Source organism: Lolium perenne, chromosome 5 (assembly GCF_019359855.2).
Source record: "Lolium perenne isolate Kyuss_39 chromosome 5, Kyuss_2.0, whole genome shotgun sequence".
Lineage (NCBI taxonomy): Eukaryota > Viridiplantae > Streptophyta > Magnoliopsida > Poales > Poaceae > Lolium > Lolium perenne.
Window position 1 is genome coordinate 120,423,036 of NC_067248.2, and position 7,839 is coordinate 120,430,874.

The 7,839-nt window shown below is 46.9% G+C and overlaps 1 long non-coding RNA gene across 1 annotated transcript; it reads left to right on the top strand.

The window, feature by feature from the left end:
• The first annotated feature begins 1,055 nt into the window (after positions 1-1,055).
• Positions 1,056-7,066, top strand: LOC127299750 (uncharacterized). Its single transcript, XR_007850640.2, has 5 exons — positions 1,056-1,446; positions 2,705-4,659; positions 4,750-4,819; positions 4,902-4,997; positions 5,499-7,066. It is a non-coding gene; the product is annotated as an uncharacterized lncRNA (long non-coding RNA).
• Positions 7,067-7,839: the final 773 nt, after the last annotated feature.

The window sequence follows — 7,839 nt, forward strand, 5'->3', positions numbered from 1 at the left end:
CTCCTCCCCTTTTAATCCCACCTCGAGATCTCCGCAGAAACCCTAGCCACCAACTCACCATCTCCCTCCTCCTCCTACCGCCGCCGCCATCTTCCCCACCTTCTTTTTCCTCTCTTCTCTGTGAGCACCACCGTGCCTTCCCCTCCATGGCGCCATCGCTATAGACCATCCGCCGTCGTTCTGAGGGCACCGGGAGATGCGCCTCTTCCTCCTCTTCAACCTGGTTCAAGGAATTGAGCCAGGGCGTTCTGAATCAAGCGCACGGTCGCCGATTCTCCAGTCCGTCCATCGCACTCCGGCGTCAATTCCGGCCGCCCTCGTCCTCCTCCGTCCAAACCGAGCACACCCCTGGTTTCCCCGTGTTCAGGGGCACCCCCGACGCCCCGCGCTCGTTCCGGTTCGCTCCGAATCGTGAGATCCGTGGTCGACCTGATTTCTGTCCGCCATGGTTGTCTTGGTCACGAGCTCTGCCTCGCCTACTTCATAAGTTCGTGCGACCCATCCTGTTCAGCATCAACACCGGCCAGACACCGGTTCGTCCCTTCACCTCTTCAAAGAATAGACCCGTGTTCAAATTCTCACACCAAAGCATATTAAATCCATCCTTTTGTCTCTATTTTGTTCAGATCTTGCGTCCAGAGATGATTTAGTTCGTGCATGACCTTCAGAATCGACAACAGCATCCCAGCTTGTTTGGTTGGTTCCCTGTCCTTGTCCGTGAGATCATGTGTTCAATTCCCGGGAGATGCAATTTTAGCCCAACCTTTTTCTGTTCTGCAACCAATACTCCGGGCCGTGACCCAGCTCCTCCGTCGCCGCTCGCAGCCGTAACCGGTCCGGCCCACGCGCGCTAGACCTTCCTCCCGCCGGCCAGGTAGCAGGCCAACCCCAGATCCGGCCCGTCTCCCTCTCGACCCTTTTCTGTTATTTTATTTTATCAAATCTCTCTAAAATCATATCTTTCAAACTATAACTCAAAATAAAATGTGTTCTATATGGAAATTGATCAGAAAAATATGAGGAACATGAATATGCCATCCATACATCTGTTTGAATCTCGCATCATGTCGTTCGATGATAGTTATGCATGTTCACCTCACATATATGCGGAGTATTTTGGATTTCCAACTATGGGTTTCCCCGCTCCGTTTAATATTGAAGTAGCGCACCCTTGCCATGTTGTACCATGCTAATCCACCCTTAAATTTGACGATAGAAAATGCAACTTCAACCTAATTTGTGTGTCGGGGTTCCGACTCCGATTAAATTGGATAAGTTGCATTGCACCATATCTGTCATGTCATGCATATCATCTTGATCATGCCGGTTCTTTATCCGTAGTAGTAAGACTTGCATACGTTGTGTGTTCCAGCATTTGCTTCTTCCCGGATAGGATGGCGAAGTGGTGTTGTGAGATACGACAAGTTCTTCTGCAGCTTTTCACAGGCGAGCCCACCCCTTCACCTATTTTACATTTACATGCTCTTTTGATCTATTGCTACCCCTATGTTGCGATTCTGTTGTGTCACGTGTCCTATTCCACCTGTTACCCTATATGATCCGAGATACACCTCCTTGCCCTACTTGATGTTTGTTGTTTGCCAGCTTTGCGAGTCGTATGCGAGTTTAGGGTCTTGTTGATATCTCGAGATGTTCGGGATATCTTGTTGGGAGGTTATCACAAGCTATATCAATTGTTGGAGATACACATGCTTTACTTATTTGTTAACAACTAAAATTGTAAGCAGAGGCATCTGTGAGCCCCTTTGCGAAAGCATCGGAACTTTGACTTGCTAATGTCCCCTAGGACCCGAGTTCTTGTTATCTGTTCCGAGATTGAGCGCTCTACCCGTACGTGGGGGAGTGGGACCCCCATCACCCACTACCTTTCCTCGAGTCTGTTTATTGGGAGCCACAACCTTGGTTTTATTTTGCTCATATGCATGATACACGATTTACTTCTGTTGCCTTCGGGTGTTTATTTCTGTACTGTACTCATCTCGTGGAACGATTAGCGACAGCAGGTTGTTCACACTTAGCTTAGCCGTTGGCACAAACCTCTGGGTCCGTATCGGAGTACGGCCGAACTTCGTCACGGGTAGCTTAGTTGGGTGGCTCCCATTAAACTTTCTCTTGCATTGGGAACGGTCTTGATGTGAGACTCCACCTGTAGTAAGTGGGTTCGAGCATGCGTATGGTTACATTTGGGCAACCCCTGCAGGGTGTACATCTTATCGATAAGCCGTGTCCGCGGTTATGGACGACTTGGAATTGTATGACTTGATCATAGAACAACTTGCACCTTATACTTGTTGTTAATAATCTGATAATAACTTGATTAGTAATATAGCATTACTACAACCGATACCTAATACTTGTCCACCGTTGAGTGCCTCTTACATTGCCTCTTCGCTTTGTTGAAGGGGATATGTGTATTTGGTTGGGTTATGTTTGTGTAGTATTTATCTGTTACCTTGTGCGCTCTCTTATCTTCTCTGAGTAGACGGATGTTGTAGCGTGTCTCTATTGGATAGTAGCTTTGCTGCCGCTAAACTCCACATATAGCCGGGTGAAGTTTATACCGCCCACCAGCGAGCATAGCTGGTCTTGTCTCGCAAGTACGTGCCAATGGTACTTACCCTCGCCTTCCTTTCTCTTTGTCTCCTCCCCCTTTTGTCGGCAACCGATGGCCCGACTTTGACAGGTACGAGATGACGACGTTAGCAAGGTTACCCTTCCGGCTTGGCCTGGGCAGGGTTATGGACGCCGCTGGTTATCTTCAGGACTCTTAGTCCAATTTGTATCTTGTCCGTACTCAGACATATTTGATCTTTTGTATCATTCGGATCTTTGTATTGTATATTTGAATCTTGACTCGTTGGAGTCGTTGTTGTAATATATGTTTCTTGTGGGCTCTATTGTAATCCTGTTGTAATGTTACCGCTCGTGTTAATTCCTCTGGCATCACGTGTGTGATTCGTCGCGCACGTCGTGTCGGAGGGCGTCTCTGAATCGATATCATGCGAATTTCGGCGGGATCGCTGGAATCCTCATGGTACCGGTTCCGGGGCGTCACAAGTTGGTATCAGAGCCCAGGTTGACGGTACCCCACTAGTCCAGCCTGTAGGATAACCTTGCCAACGGACGTTGTTGTGTCTAGTGAAAAAAAAACTATTTTCTGAAAACTCGTTGGATAGATCTGATTAGCTCTATTTTTCTTCTTATCTAAATTCTTTCTCCTCTTATCTTTGCGATTCTTGAGTCTTCTCTCTTATCTGAGTCTGTGAGTCTTAGGTTCCGACGTGGGTTGGACGATCCTTGCCTTATCCTAATAGATTCGATCTTCGGAGGATCCGACAGAAGTGCATCATCAACAACGGAAGAACGACTTCTTGTTAGTGGTGTCGCCAATCCACGTGGAGCAACAACTCTTGTTAGTGGTGTCGAGGAGATCGACACATCGCCTGAAGACCGATAGTTCACCTCTCTCCCCCGTACCTTGAGGTGGAACCTCGGGGCGAGGTTCCTTGTTAGTGGTGTCGATTGTAACGGCCCCGGATATACCCCGATTAGATTTGCTTGTTGTTTTTCTTTTATGCATCATCATGCATCATGCATCATATCATCCATGCTTTTAATTAAATAAAACTATTTTATAAACCCTCCCTTACCTTTCATTTTAGATAAAATCCATATCTCTCTCTCATATTCTTATTTTATAACTAAGTCTTCTCAACAAAGAAATGTTTGAATTTTAAAAGTGTTTTGTTTTGTTTACAAATAAGATAAATATGTTGAAAACTAAAGTTGAAATCTCATTCTCATCCTTGTTTCAGTTCAAAATAGAATTGGGTTTGACTTAAAATGTTTAGAAAATAAACCAGAAAAATAAAAGAACAAAACCCCTACCCCATGGGCCTCTCTCCCTTTCTCTGGCCCGCAGCCTTCCTCTCTTCCTTTTCCCCTCAGCCCGAGCTGGCAGCCCAACTCTCCTCTTCCGACCCAGCCCACCACGAGGCTCGTACCTCTTCGAGCCTGTTCTTTTTAGCGTTGTCGTCTTCCCCAGAGAGCGAGCATGAGGGGCGCGTGAGCCCTGTGGTCCTCCATCGCCAACCACCGCGCCTCCCTCCTCCCCTTTTAATCCCACCTCGAGATCTCCGCAGAAACCCTAGCCACCAACTCACCATCTCCCTCCTCCTCCTACCGCCGCCGCCATCTTCCCCACCTTCTTTTTCCTCTCTTCTCTGTGAGCACCACCGTGCCTTCCCCTCCATGGCGCCATCGCTATAGACCATCCGCCGTCGTTCTGAGGGCACCGGGAGATGCGCCTCTTCCTCCTCTTCAACCTGGTTCAAGGAATTGAGCCAGGGCGTTCTGAATCAAGCGCACGGTCGCCGATTCTCCAGTCCGTCCATCGCACTCCGGCGTCAATTCCGGCCGCCCTCGTCCTCCTCCGTCCAAACCGAGCACACCCCTGGTTTCCCCGTGTTCAGGGGCACCCCCGACGCCCCGCGCTCGTTCCGGTTCGCTCCGAATCGTGAGATCCGTGGTCGACCTGATTTCTGTCCGCCATGGTTGTCTTGGTCACGAGCTCTGCCTCGCCTACTTCATAAGTTCGTGCGACCCATCCTGTTCAGCATCAACACCAGCAGCACACTGGTTCGTCCCTTCACCTCTTCAGCAATAGACCCGTGTTCAAATTCTCACACCAGCATATTAAATCCATCCTTTTGTCTCTATTTTGTTCAGATCTTGCGTCCAGAGATGATTTAGTTCGTGCATGACCTTCAGAATCGACAACAGCATCCCAGCTTGTTTGGTTGGTTCCCTGTCCTTGTCCGTGAGATCATGTGTTCAATTCCTGGGAGATGCAATTTTAGCCCAACCTTTTTCTGTTCCAGAACCAATACCTGGGCCGTGACCCAGCTCCTCCGTCGCCGCTCGCAGGCCAGAACCGGTCCGGCCCACGCGCGCTAGACCTTCCTCCCGCCGGCCAGGTAGCAGGCCAACCCCCAGATCCGGCCCGTCTCCCTCTCTGACCCTTTTTCTGTTATTTTATTTTATCAAATCTCTCTAAAATCATATCTTTCAAACTATAACTCAAAATAAAATGTGTTCTATATGGAAATTGATCAGAAAAATATGAGGAACATGAATATGCCATCCATACATCTGTTTGAATCTCGCATCATGTCGTTCGATGATAGTTATGCATGTTCACCTCACATATATGCGGAGTATTTTGGATTTCCAACTATGGGTTTCCCCGCTCCGTTTAATATTGAAGTAGCGCACCCTTGCCATGTTGTACCATGCTAATCCACCCTTAAATTTGACGATAGAAAATGCAACTTCAACCTAATTTGTGTGTCGGGGTTCCGACTCCGATTAAATTGGATAAGTTGCATTGCACCATATCTGTCATGTCATGCATATCATCTTGATCATGCCGGTTCTTTATCCGTAGTAGTAAGACTTGCATACGTTGTGTGTTCCAGCATTTGCTTCTTCCCGGATAGGATGGCGAAGTGGTGTTGTGAGATACGACAAGTTCTTCTGCAGCTTTTCACAGGCGAGCCCACCCCTTCACCTATTTTACATTTACATGCTCTTTTGATCTATTGCTACCCCTATGTTGCGATTCTGTTGTGTCACGTGTCCTATTCCACCTGTTACCCTATATGATCCGAGATACACCTCCTTGCCCTACTTGATGTTTGTTGTTTGCCAGCTTTGCGAGTCGTATGCGAGTTTAGGGTCTTGTTGATATCTCGAGATGTTCGGGATATCTTGTTGGGAGGTTATCACAAGCTATATCAATTGTTGGAGATACACATGCTTTACTTATTTGTTAACAACTAAAATTGTAAGCAGAGGCATCTGTGAGCCCCTTTGCGAAAGCATCGGAACTTTGACTTGCTAATGTCCCCTAGGACCCGAGTTCTTGTTATCTGTTCCGAGATTGAGCGCTCTACCCGTACGTGGGGGAGTGGGACCCCCATCACCCACTACCTTTCCTCGAGTCTGTTTATTGGGAGCCACAACCTTGGTTTTATTTTGCTCATATGCATGATGCACGATTTACTTCTGTTGCCTTCGGGTGTTTATTTCTGTACTGTACTCATCTCGTGGAACGATTAGCGACAGCAGGTTGTTCACACTTAGCTTAGCCGTTGGCACAAACCTCTGGGTCCGTATCGGAGTACGGCCGAACTTCGTCACGGGTAGCTTAGTTGGGTGGCTCCCATTAAACTTTCTCTTGCATTGGGAACGGTCTTGATGTGAGACTCCACCTGTAGTAAGTGGGTTCGAGCATGCGTATGGTTACATTTGGGCAACCCCTGCAGGGTGTACATCTTATCGATAAGCCGTGTCCGCGGTTATGGACGACTTGGAATTGTATGACTTGATCATAGAACAACTTGCACCTTATACTTGTTGTTAATAATCTGATAATAACTTGATTAGTAATATAGCATTACTACAACCGATACCTAATACTTGTCCACCGTTGAGTGCCTCTTACATTGCCTCTTCGCTTTGTTGAAGGGGATATGTGTATTTGGTTGGGTTATGTTTGTGTAGTATTTATCTGTTACCTTGTGCGCTCTCTTATCTTCTCTGAGTAGACGGATGTTGTAGCGTGTCTCTATTGGATAGTAGCTTTGCTGCCGCTAAACTCCACATATAGCCGGGTGAAGTTTATACCGCCCACCAGCGAGCATAGCTGGTCTTGTCTCGCAAGTACGTGCCAATGGTACTTACCCTCGCCTTCCTTTCTTTTTGTCTCCTCCCCCTTTTGTCGGCAACCGATGGCCCGACTTTGACAGGTACGAGATGACGACGTTAGCAAGGTTACCCTTCCGGCTTGGCCTGGGCAGGGTTATGGACGCCGCTGGTTATCTTCAGGACTCTTAGTCCAATTTGTATCTTGTCCGTACTCAGACATATTTGATCTTTTGTATCATTCGGATCTTTGTATTGTATATTTGAATCTTGACTCGTTGGAGTCGTTGTTGTAATATATGTTTCTTGTGGGCTCTATTGTAATCCTGTTGTAATGTTACCGCTCGTGTTAATTCCTCTGGCATCACGTGTGTGATTCGTCGCGCACGTCGTGTCGGAGGGCGTCTCTGAATCGATATCATGCGAATTTCGGCGGGATCGCTGGAATCCTCATGGTACCGGTTCCGGGGCGTCACAGCTATGTTATGTTGATTATCAATCTATCATCTATGTGTTGTTTATGATCTTGCATGCTCTCCGTTATTAGTAGAGGCTCTGGCCAAGTCGTTACTTGTAACTCCAAGAGGGAGTATTTATGCTCGATAGTGGGTTTATGCCTCCATTAAATCTGGGACAGTGACAGAAAGTTCTAAGGTTGTGGATGTGCTGTTGCCACTAGGGATAAAACATCAATGCTATGTCTAAGGATATTTGTGTTGATTACATTACGCACCATACTTAATGCAATTGTCTGTTGTTTGCAACTTAATACTGGAAGGGGTTCGGATGATAACCTGAAGGTGGACATTTTAGGCATAGATGCATGCTGGATAGCGGTCTATGTACTTTGTCGTAATGCCCAATTAAATCTCACACTACTCATCATAATATGTATTTGCATTGTTATGCTCTCTTTATTTGTCAATTGCCCAACTGTAATTTGTTCACCCAACATGCTATTTCTTATTGGAGAGACACCAGTAGTGAACTGTGGACCCCGGTCCATTCTTTACATCGAATACAATCTACTGCAAACATTGTTCTTTACTGTTCTTTGCAAACATCATCATCCACACTATACATCTAATCCTTTGTTACAGCAAGCCGGTGAGA